The sequence below is a fragment of the Piliocolobus tephrosceles genome, chromosome 9, assembly GCF_002776525.5.
Source record: "Piliocolobus tephrosceles isolate RC106 chromosome 9, ASM277652v3, whole genome shotgun sequence".
NCBI lineage: Eukaryota > Metazoa > Chordata > Mammalia > Primates > Cercopithecidae > Piliocolobus > Piliocolobus tephrosceles.
This window is the reverse complement of record NC_045442.1, coordinates 99,390,808-99,402,013: the sequence shown is the minus strand read 5'-3', so window position 1 is coordinate 99,402,013 and position 11,206 is coordinate 99,390,808. Positions and strand designations below refer to the sequence as shown.

Here is an 11,206-nt window from a genome sequence, read left to right as displayed (position 1 = left end):
AATTAGCTGGGCGTGGTGGCGCATGCCTCTAATCCCAGCTGCTTGGGAGGCTGAGGAATGAGAATCACTTTAACCCCAGAGGCGGAAGTTGCAGTGAGCTGATATTGCACCACCGTACTCCACCCTGGGTGACAGAGTGAGAATCTGTCTCAAAAAAAAAAAGACAACAACAACAAAACCTGGCTGCGGTGGTGCCTGCCTGTAGTCCCGGCTACCTGAGAGGCTGAGGTGGGAGGATCTCTTCTGCCCTGGAGTTTGAGACCAGCACAGACAACATATTAATAGCAAGATTCCATCCCAAGAAAAAAAAAAAAAAGAATGGTGTTTAAATATTTCCCAGAGGAAAATGAAAGGGTTGTATTCTTGATAAGACATGGACTCTACATGACATAAAACATTCCTCTGAGGACTGAGTCTTGTATCATTTTTACGTGACCTGAATGTCTGACATCCCACCAAGTAGTTGGGACTACAGGCATGAGTCACCATGTCCAGCTAATTTTTGTATTTTTAGTAGAGATGGAGTTTCATCATGTTGGTCAGGCTGACCTTGAAATCCTGGCCTCAAGTGATCCACCTGCCTCAGCCTCCCAAAGTGCTGGGATTACAGGCATGAGCCACTATGCCTGGCTTATACTGTTGATTGAATAAAATGAGTTAATAGTTAGAAACATGATGGAATTTATTTGTGATAAATAAACAAAGGAACAGCAAGGATGGTTGTTTGGGGAGAAAATGCAAAGCATCTTGGAATAAGAGGATGGAAGGAGAGGGAAGAGCTGGGAACTTGCATTTAAGGCAATGTGACAGGAATCTGGGGACTAGCGTTTGACAGCTCTCAGGATTCCAGGCAGTGGAGGTGGGGAGCCCCAGTGCTGCAAGTGGCCTGGACACACTGGGCAACAGCTGCCTGGTACTTAGATGAGGAGTGACTGAGGAGGGGAATATTCACATATTGGGACAGATGATGGATGGAGTGAGTCCCTGTGATATGCCTCAAAATATGCCACAAAAGGGCCTTCTCTTCCACATATCCTAGGCAGAAAGGTGTGCCCTATTGAAAGGTGATGAGGGGGAGGCTGTCCGAACAATTCCACTTGACACCATCAAGGAGATTCCATCTGAGAGCCAGGAATAAGTGCAATAGAGCATTCTGAGCTGGCTGAGCTGGGCCACAGCTGGCTCTGTGTCAGTCCACTTATGTGCACAAACACTTTTGTTCTGTAACCAGGAGAGGAAGGAGGAGTTTTGAGTAAACTCATGGGAGGGTAGAGAGTAGAGGGGAAGAAAGAGTCAGGCATTGCAGTCACTCCCTTTGTGGGCCCTTGGACTGGGCTCAGAGGGCTAGAAATAGATGCAGTTGATTCTTGTGAGATTCAGGGCAAGGGGTGATGACCAGAAGATGATGAAACAGGACTTGAAGAGTTTGTAGGATGCTAGACAGAGCAGAGCTGTTTTGAAACTCAAAGAAAGAGGGGTGGGTTAGGCACAGCGCCTCATGCCTGTAATCCCAGTACTTTGGGAGGCCGAGGCAGGAGGATCACTTGAGGCCAGGAATTTAAGACCAACCTGTACAGCGTAGCAAGACCCTGTCTCTACAAAAAATGAAAAAATTAGAGGGCATGGTGGCACACACCTGCAGGCCTAGCTACTCGGGAGGCTGAGGTGGAGGACGGCTTGAACCCAGGAGTTGGAGGCTGTAGTGAGTTATGATCACATCACTGCACTCCAGTGTGGGCAACAGAGAGAGACCTTGTGTCAATGAAAGGGGGGTTAACTGAAGATGCCCAAGTTCCCCAGGCTTGGTGATGGTGGGCAGGGAGTGACCCACCTTCCCACCCAACTCACTGTGGTCCCTGTCTGCCTCTCTGCAGACAGTTCCGCCTGCGTGGGCTCCCTCCCCAAATGATTTGGAGCCTGTGAGGGGCCCGCACATGCTGCACGCATTCCTTCTAGCTATTGCTCCTCTTTGCTGCTCCTCTGTTGCCACTCCTTGCCAGCTGGTGACAGTAATGTGACCGTGCTCTCAAGCACTGGAAGGGGCTGGCTCCAAAGTGTTGCTAACTCCAAGCTGTCCTGAGGACTCAATTTTACTGATATCTTGAGACTAAAAGGGATTACAATGTAGAAAATAAAAACTCAAAATTCAGTGTTGATATCCCTGCTAGGAAGTCTCCAGCTTAGCCCCCGACCTCCCTGGCGTCAAGGCATCACTCTTTCCAGATTGTAAGCCCCCTGCTAGAGCCTGGGCCCCCCCCTCCATACCTGCAAGGCTGCCTCCTTTTCCACCGTAGGTAAATCAAAGGTGGGAAATAATCCTTCCTTTCTACAGGTCATCATGTGGTTCTGTATAGCCCAGGTGAGGCGGTTGTAAGACCTGAGAGTATATTTCTCCTGGTCTGAATTATTATTCTTAAGTGACATCATGTGTGGGATTTCAGCAGCTCTGGATTTACGATCTTCCAGAAGCAAATACCTGAGCAAATATCACACACACACATACACACACACACATACACGTACACACTATCCCCACCACCACCACCAACGACACACAGACCCCTTTCCCAAAAAATTCCAATAATTTTCAGGGACATTCCAATCAAAATACATGCTTTAGTCCAGGCGTGGTGGCTCACACCTGCAATCCCAGCACCTTGGGAGGCCGAGGCAGGCAGATCAGTTGAGCTCAGGAGTTCAAGACCAGTCTGGCCAACATGATGAAACCCTGTCTCCACTAAAAATACAAAAAATTAGCTGGACATGGTGGCTCATGCCTGTAGTCCCAACTACTTGGGAGGCTGAGGCAGGAGAATCGCTTAAACCTGGGTGGTGGAGGTTGCAGTGAGCCCAGATCGTGCCGTTGCACTCCTTCCTAGGCGACCAAGCTAGACAAACAAACAAAAAACCAAAATACATACTTTAAAAAATATATCTGCAAAATTACAGAGCTGCTAAAAATATATCCCGCTTACAAACTTGAAAAATAATTTTAGCATCTCAGTCTGAAGCATCTTGATTTGATTTCCTTCCCCGGGTCAAGCCTTCCACAATGGGACAAGAATGGTTCCTCAGTGAGAATGAAGGATGGTGTGCCCCAAGCCCAGAAAGAGCTTCTACCCTAGGATGCAAAACCCAGCTGTCACCTCCCATACAGCAGCTTGCCAGCCTCCGCAAAGGTGAGATACACACTTTATCTCCAGCCATAGGAAGAAGCTCCTGACAATCCTAAAATAACAGTTTGTGCCACTAAAAGTGTGGTCCAGGATACAAGAGTTGAGAGGCGGGCATTTGCCTCACCTCTCCATGAAAGCCAAGTCAAATCTAATGCTCCCCAGGACTGGAAATTTGGCGAAACCCAAAGGCAGCATCCTGGAACGACTCATGGCCTTCTTGTGGGGGTAGGGGTCGTGGTGAGGCTTCTCCCAGAAATGGTGTGGGCAGCAGCTGTGGACGACTGGAACGACTGGAATGGCTCATGGCCTTCTTGGGAGGGCAGGGGTCGTGGTAAGGCTTCTCCCAGCAATGGTGTGGGCGGCAGCTGTGGACCTAAAGGAAGGGAAGGAGACAGCAAATGCTTTGTGGTGACTGCAGCTAAGAGGGTGTGGGCACGTAGGAAGCACTGTGGTCCCTAGAAATCCTGCAGTGGGGCTGGGAGAATCTGAGGCAAAATTGTTTCTTATAATCAAGCCAGTGGACAGTTGTGACATTGGACGTTGAGCATCAAAATAGAGTGCAACCTCCCCTGCGGTCACAGGTGGTGAGATGTCAGATATTCAGGTCACATAAAAGTGATACAAGGCTCAGTCCTCAGAGGAATGTTTCATGTCATGTAGAGTCCATGTCTTTTCAAGAAAACACCCCTTTCATTTTCCTCTGGTAAATATTTAAACACCATTCTTTTTCTTTTTTTTTTCTCTTGGGATGGAGTGTTGCTATTAATATGTTGTCTGTGCTGGTCTCAAACTCCAGGGCAGAAGAGATCCTCCCACCTCAGCCTCTCAGGTAGCCGGGACTACAGGCAGGCACCACCGCAGCCAGGTTTTGTTGTTGTTGTCTTTTTTTTTTTTTTTTTGAGACAGATTTTCACTCTGTCACCCAGGGTGGAGTACGGTGGTGCAATATCAGCTCACTGCAACTTCCGCCTCTGGGGTTAAAGTGATTCTCATTCCTCAGCCTCCCAAGCAGCTGGGTTTAGAGGCATGCGCCACCACGCCCGGCTAATTCTTTGTATTTTTAGTAAAGATGGGGCTTTGCTGTGTTGGCCAGGCTGCTCTCGAACTCCTGGCCTCAAGTGATCTGCCTGCCTCGGCCTTCAGAGTGCTGGGATTATAGGCATGAGCCACCGAACCTGGTGTTAAACACCATTTTTTTTTTTTTGAAACGGAGTCTCACTGTCGCCCAGGCTAGAGTGCAGTGGCGTTATCTCAGCTCACTGCAACCTCCGCCTCCCGGCTTCAAGCGACTCTCCCACCTCAGCCTCCAGTGTAGCCAGGACTACAGGTGCGCGCCACCACACCCGGGTAGTTTTTGTATTTTTAGTAGAAATGGGGTTTTGCCATGTTGGCCAGGCTGATCTTGAACTCCTGACCTCAGGTGATCCACCCGCCTCAGCCTCTCAAAGTGCTGGGATTACTATCGTGAGCCACTGCGCCCAGTCTACTTAAATCTGCATTTTAAAACAAGCATCCTCTGCTGGAGAATTTCATTTGGTTTTTTCTTGTTTGTTTGTTTTTTTTTGAGACAGAGTCTTACTCTGTTGCCCAGGCTGGAGTGCAGCGGCGTGATCTTGGCTCACTGCAACCTCCCTCTCCCGGGTTCAAGCGATTCTCGTGTCTCAGCCTCCCGAGTAACTGGGATTACAGGTATGTGCCACCACTCCTGGCTAATTTTTGTATTATTAGTAGAGACGGGGTTTCACCATGTTGGCCAGGCTGGTCTCAAACTTCTGACCTCAGGTGATCTGTCCACCTTGGCCACCCAAAGTGTTGGGATTACAGGTGTGAGCCATCGCACCTGGCCAGATCATTTCTATTTGCCTTTCAGACCCATTCTCCATCCTTCTTCATCCCACCCTGTGCCCCAGGATTCAGACCCTTTCTCCATCCGTCTTCATCCCATCTTGAGCCCCAGGAGATGACATTTATGGACTGCTTCAACTGTGCTTTCCTGTGCTCTGGAATCCAGCTGGGTCTAGTGCATGGTACACTCTGGCAGCAAATGAAAGAGTGGGAGGAGAGGTGGTTGGGATATTGATCCCCCCTTGGCCATTTCCCTGCCAGGCTGCAGGTTAGCAGTGGCCGAGTCCTCTTCTACGCTGCTCCCTCCAGGTTCCTCTAGCCCTCCCTTTCCCCAGCCCTTCAAGCCTAGAGGTGCCCAATGCCCAAGGTGCACCTGAGACCAAGTGAATCAGAATCTCTAGGCAGGGGCACCCAGCATTCATACTTCAAAGTTTCCCCCAGGAGGTTCTACCGTGCAGTCCAGGTTGAGAAAAAAAACAGCTCTAGAGCTTTTGTTTTTGTTTTTAGATGGAGTCTTGCTCTTGTTGCCCAGGCTGGAGTGCAATGGCACTATCTCAGCTCACCGAAACCTCCGCCTCCGGGGTGCAAGCGATTCTCCTGCCTCAGCCTCGCAAGTAGCTGGGATTACAGGTATGCGCCATCATGCCTGGCTAATTTTGTATTTTTAGTAGAGACGAGCTTTCTCTGTGTTGGTCAGGCTGGTCTCGAATTCCTGACCTCAGGTGATCCGCCCACCTCAGCATCCCAAAGAGCTGGGATTACAGACATGAACCGCCGTGCCTGGCAGAACAGATGCCGAGTCAGCTGTCTCAGATGGAGTCTGAAATTCTGCATGTCTAACAAGATCTCTGGGTGATTCACATGCACATTAAACTTTGAGAAGCACTGTCCTCATTGATTCCTTCACTTAATAGATTTAAAAAGGGAAATCCAGAGACATAAAGCAACTGGCCTGAGAATATACAGGACCAGAACCAAGTCCTCCAAGTCTAATGGTTTTGGCATGGCCTACGGTGAAGTCACAGGGTGGAGACCTGAGATGACCCTGAGAGGCAGCAGTGAAGAGTCAGAAAGGAATACTTGCCGGAGGCTGGGGTTCTACTAAGAGGACTTTCTTTAAACAGGGTATTCCACAGGCACTACATTTGTTTGTTTGTTTTTCTTCCGAGACAGAGTCTCGCTCTGTTGCCCAGGCTGTAGGGCAGTGGTGCAATCTCAGCTCACTGCAGCCTCTACCTCCTGAGTCCAGGCTATTCTGCCTCAGCCTCCCGAATAGCTGGAATTACAGGCATGCGCCACCACTCCCAGCTAATTTTTGTATTTTAGTAGAGACGGGGTTTCACCATGTTGGCCAGGCTGGTTGTGAACTCCTGGCCTCAAATGATCTGCACCCCTTGGCCTCCCAAAGTTCTGGGATTACAGGCATGAGCCACCATGCCAGGCCAACAGGCGGTATATTTGTATATATGTAACCCGTGGATATGCGAGAGCTAAGGAAAGAGGAAACTTCCTGAGGCCTCACAGGAGCAGGTGCGAAGAGCAGCTGCTGGGAGAGGTCTCTGCTGGGAGCTTCTGTGCCTGGAGGGAGGGAGGACAGGCCAGGTGGTGTCAGCTCTTCCAGAGCCCGAGCCTCAAGAGTCCCAGAGTAAGTTCTGCAACACTTGGATCATTAGAAATGTGCTAATATATATTTGTTGAAACAGACATATATTGGGACAAAGACATAAATATTAGAATGGAGGCAATGTATACATGGTATCAATATTCTTTCAACTTGATGTCCTCTAAGCTATCATCCAATTACCCAAGATGTCCCATTAAGTTGTTCCCTGTAGGTCTGCTTTCCCTAGAAGAGCCCTATGTACTCAGCCTTTCCTATTGGGCCTTCCCCACAATTAGAATATTTTGATTTAGTGTCCTGTCTCCTTTGGACATTCCAACCTGGTAAGCAAGCTAATCTAACAACTAACTGCCAAATTGATAATATATAATCTATGATAATGAATATCTCTGTTTTCCACTCTGTCTCCTTCCTAAACCGTCCTCAGAGAGTCCTTAGCAGACAAATGGTAGTTGGGCAGCTGAACTTTTCTGCTTTCCTCAAATCAGACCGTAGGAGAGGATGTATTCTATGCATAGATGTAATGCTAACCTTCTGAATATATTTTGAATACATTTATATATTCACTGTTGCCTTATAAAAGTGTTAGGGTAGGTCTGTCTACCCTAGCAAAAGAAACAGAGAAATTTAAATGTACTGGGAGTTATGTTTTTAAAAACACAAGGTATGTTTATTGCAATTGCAATTTGTTTGGTTATTCAATAAAAGTTTTAGTTTTAATTTCTCAGTGAAAAAAAAAAAAAAAAAAAGAAATGTGCTAACAATGTCACATCACTGGAACCAATCTTTGGGCAGGAAAATCAAGCCCCTGTCCTCTGGTTCACAAATTTCCCAAGACTTTCCTTTCCTATCAAACATTTAGAGCCTCTTAGCAGATGGGGTGGGTTGTGTATAAGAATGGTCAACATGGCTCAGTGTGGTGGCTCACGCCTATAATCCCAGCAATTTAGGGGGCCAAGGTGAGAAGATCACCTGAGATCAGGAGTTCGAGACCAGCCTGGCCAACATGGTGAAACCCCGTCTCTACCAAAAATATAAAAATTAGCCAGGCATGGTGGTGGGCACCTGTAATCTCAGCTACTCAGGAGGCCAAGGCAGGAGAATTGCATGAACCTGGGAGACGGAGGTTGCAGTGAGTCGAGATGGTGCCACTGCACTCCAGCTTGGGTGACAGAGTGAGACTCCACCTCAAAAAAATAAATAAATAAAACAAAAGAATGACCAGCATAATTCCTCTCCCTCCGTACTTATGTTCTTTTTATTTTTTCTTTTTTAAAAATGATATAAGGTCTTGCTATGATACCCAGGCTGGTCTCAAACTCTTGGCCTTAAATGATCGTCCTGCCTTGGCCTCCCAAAGTGCTGGGATTACAGGTGTCAGCCACTGCACTGGCCCCATGTTTTTGAGTAGTCATCGCTCATACTGACTCCAGGTATGGCCACATGGCTTGTCTTGGTCAGTGGAATAAAAATAAACATGCCACAAGCAGAGATGCACACTTGGGCTTGCCTCTCTTTCTGTTCTTTGGAACCTTCGGAGCACTATGTGGAAAGGCTGGGGCCAAACTACTGGAAGATGAGAGCCCCCATGGAGCAGGGACAAGACACCCCAGCTGAGACCCTCCTGCCCCCAGGCCAACCAGCCTGCCAACCCTGAGACGTCACGTTTTGGCCAACTGCCAGCTGACCGAAAACACACACGGGCACCCAGCAGAGATCAGCAGAGCCAGCCCAGAGCTTAATGGTACGAGCTGGCTGACCCTCAGCTAAGTCAAATGATCACTGGTTTAAGCCGCTAACTTTTGGTATGGCTTATGATATAACCAGACCTAATAGATCCAAACACAACAGGTTAACCTGAAATATTATAAACTGCTTGTCGGCCAGGCATGTCTTGCAGCACTGTTTTGTTGGCAGAATAATAGAAATAGAGAACACGTGAGTTGTGCCCTGCCATGGGATAACACTCAGTCACTGGAAGGAACCATTAAATCTGCACCCACTCATTTAAAGGGGTTTCAGAGAAGTAACAGTAAGTGAAAAAAAGGCAAAATCACCAAGTAGTGAATATACAGTAAGAACTTTTTTTTTTTTTTTTTTTTTTTTTTTTTTTTTCTGGCTGGGAGCAGTGGCTCACACCTGTAATCCCAGCACTTTGGGAGACCAAGGTAGGTGGATCACCTGAGGTCAGGTGTTCAAGACCAGCTTGATCAACATAGTAAAATCCAGTCTCTTCTAAAAATACAAAATTAGCTGGGCATGGTGGTGCATGCCTGTAATCCCAGCTACTTAGGAGGCTGAGGCAGGAGAATCACTTGAACCCAGGAGGCAGAGGTTGCTGTAAGCTGAGATTGTGCCATTGCACTCCAGCCTGGGCAACAAGAGCAAAACTCCATCTCAAAAAATAAACCCTCCCCAAAAATATGGTTTTTTGGTTGGGAGCAGTGGCTCACACCTGTAATCCCAACACTTTGGGAGGCCGAGGTGGAAGGATCGATTGAGTTTAGGAATTTGAGATCAGCCTGGGCAATATAGTGAGACCCCCATCTCAACTTTTTTTAAAAAAAGAACCTATTTTTGTCAAACAGTGACAGAGTCCCATACAGATATGTTTGCTTATGCAAGCTAGGAGAAAAATACGGAAGGACATACACCAGAGAGTGGTGGAGATGCTGGTAGGAGTCGGGGAGGATAAAAGTAGGGGACGGGGGAGAAAAAAGAAAGAAAAGACAGCATTTAAGTGTCCTCATTTGGTAGGCAGCATTTTGGGAGGCAGAAGCAGGAGGATCAGTTGAGGCCAGGAGCTCAAGACCAGCCTGGACAACATATCAAAACCCCGTCTCTACAACAAACCACCAACCAAACTAACAAACAAACAGAAAGTCCCACAAAATGTATGATCCTGCTTATGCAAATGTATTCATGTGTATTCATGCCTAAACATTTCCTGAAATGACAGTATCTAAACTGTTAATAAGATAACCAAACATCTCAGGTGATAGGATTTCAGTGACTTTTTAATTTTTTTCTTTTCTTTTTTTTTTTTTTTTTTGACAGGGCCTTGCTCTGTCACCCAGACTGGAGTACACTGGCATGATCTTAGCTCACTGCAGCTTTGAAACCCTGGGAGGTTTCGAGTGCACAAGCAATCCTGCTGCCTCAGCCTCCTGAATAGATATGACTACACTTGTGAGTCACTGTGCCCTGTTTTCTTTACACTATTAGGAATTGTAGACCGGGCGTTGTGGCTCACGCCTGTAATCCCAGCACTTTGGGAGGCCGAGGTGGGTGGATCATCTGAGATCGAGAGTTTGAGACCAACTTGACCAACAGTAGAAACCCCATCTCTACTAAAAATACAAAATGATCTGGGTGTGGTGGCGGGGTGGGTGCCTGTAGTCCCAGCTACTCAAGGAGGCTGAGGCAGGAGAATCGCTTGAACCCGGGAAGAGGAGGTTGCGGTAAGCTGGGATCATGCCATTGCACTCCAGCCTGGGCAACAAGAGCGAAACTCCGTCTCAAAAAAAAAAAAAAAAAAAAAAAACAAGAATTGTTCAAATGTTATATTGAGTATATGGTATTTAATAAATTTGCTAATTTATATAGCTATTTTCCTGTTGAAAAAAAGTGCTCCACACCTAGAGGGTGCTACATCGGGGTCAATGTGCAATAGAATCACCAGTGGTTTTTCTTAAAAATCTGAATTCCTGTGTTTCACTCTGGGTGTCCTGAATGATAAGTTCTGGGCATGGGGACCTGGAGTCTGCATTACGAAGAGCACCTGGGGCAATTCTAACTGGCACTGAAAGTATGAGAGGCACCGCCAGAGCTTCTCCAGAATGAATAATCCGCAGTGCTTATGAAAAGCTGCCCACACTCTGGGCAGCTAATCTGAAAAGCCGTGAACGGCTAAAGCAGCTGACGGACATTTAATCTGTAAGCATGTTCAAGGTCTTGTGCACTCAACAGAATCTTGCACCGCTCCTTCCTGACTTTTGGTTTCCTCCGCTTCCTCCCACATCCAGGTGTCCAAGCCTCCTCTTTTCATTCCTGGCTCCCCCATGATCTGGGACCGTCTCCGCCTGGGCTCCTCTCCCAGGGCCGCCTTCAGGGACCCTTTTCTACACCATCTTCTCATAAACCATTTGCAGTGGGTGCAAGCTCTACCGTTTTTGCTTCTTTTTTCTTTTTTCAAGATTTCGGGGGTACAAGCACAGATATCTGCCATGCGCATATTGTGTAGTGGTGAAGGCTGGGCTTTCAGTGAACCCATCACCCAAACAGTGAACACTGTACCCAACAGGTAATTTTTCAGCCCTTACGCCCTCCCACCCTCCTACCTTTTGGAGTCTCCAGTGCCCATTATTCCATTCTGTATGTCCATGGGTACCCATGGTTTAGGTCTCACTTTTAAGTGAGAACATGTGGTATTTGACTTTTTGTTTCTGAAGTGCTACTTTTTTTTGAGATGGAGTTTCACTCTTGTTGCCCTGGCTAGAGTGTAATGGTGCGATCTTGGCTCACTGCAACCTCCATCTCCCGGGTTCTAAGTGATTCTCCTGCC

General features: G+C 47.4%; 1 long non-coding RNA gene across 2 annotated transcripts; it reads left to right on the top strand.

Annotated features, from left to right (window-relative positions):
- Positions 1-4,806: 4,806 nt before the first annotated feature.
- Positions 4,807-11,132, top strand: LOC111533187. Of its 2 annotated transcripts, none has more exons than XR_003306659.1 (3): positions 4,807-4,865; positions 5,047-5,651; positions 10,668-11,132. It is a non-coding gene; the product is annotated as an uncharacterized LOC111533187 (long non-coding RNA). The 2 variants fall into 2 exon arrangements; XR_002728782.1 differs by lacking the exon at positions 10,668-11,132 and adding an exon at positions 5,744-6,281.
- The last annotated feature ends 74 nt before the right edge of the window (positions 11,133-11,206 follow it).